The following is a 360-nucleotide window of genomic DNA, read 5'->3' as shown; positions in this document are numbered from 1 at the left end:
CCAGCCATATGAGCTCAGATCTGCGGAGGGCTGGTCAGTCTGGAGGGCTGGGGCAGTTGCCTCACAACCTGTGCAGAGGCCCAGGTGGGTGGCAGCTGGAGGGGTCTCTGGCAGGGCCTTGCCAGCAGCCTGGCTCACCTGGCTCTGCACAGGTGCCCAGAGCCCTGCCATGGTGCACAGGAACCCAAGCTGCGCCCGAGCACCCGCCCAGGGTGGCACCGGTGAGACCCTGCAGTTCTGTGCTGGTCTGGTGGGCACTGGTCCCAGTGACCTGGCACTGGGCAGCGTGTGCCTGTCTGCACGTACAAGGGCCCTGCCCGTGCCCTCCCTCCCCCCCGCAAAAGGCATCTGTGACTGGGG

This window comes from Acanthisitta chloris, unplaced genomic scaffold (assembly GCF_000695815.1).
Source record: "Acanthisitta chloris isolate BGI_N310 unplaced genomic scaffold, ASM69581v1 scaffold20783, whole genome shotgun sequence".
NCBI lineage: Eukaryota > Metazoa > Chordata > Aves > Passeriformes > Acanthisittidae > Acanthisitta > Acanthisitta chloris.
The sequence above is the reverse complement of the archived record's forward strand: the minus strand, read 5'-3'. Positions refer to the sequence as shown.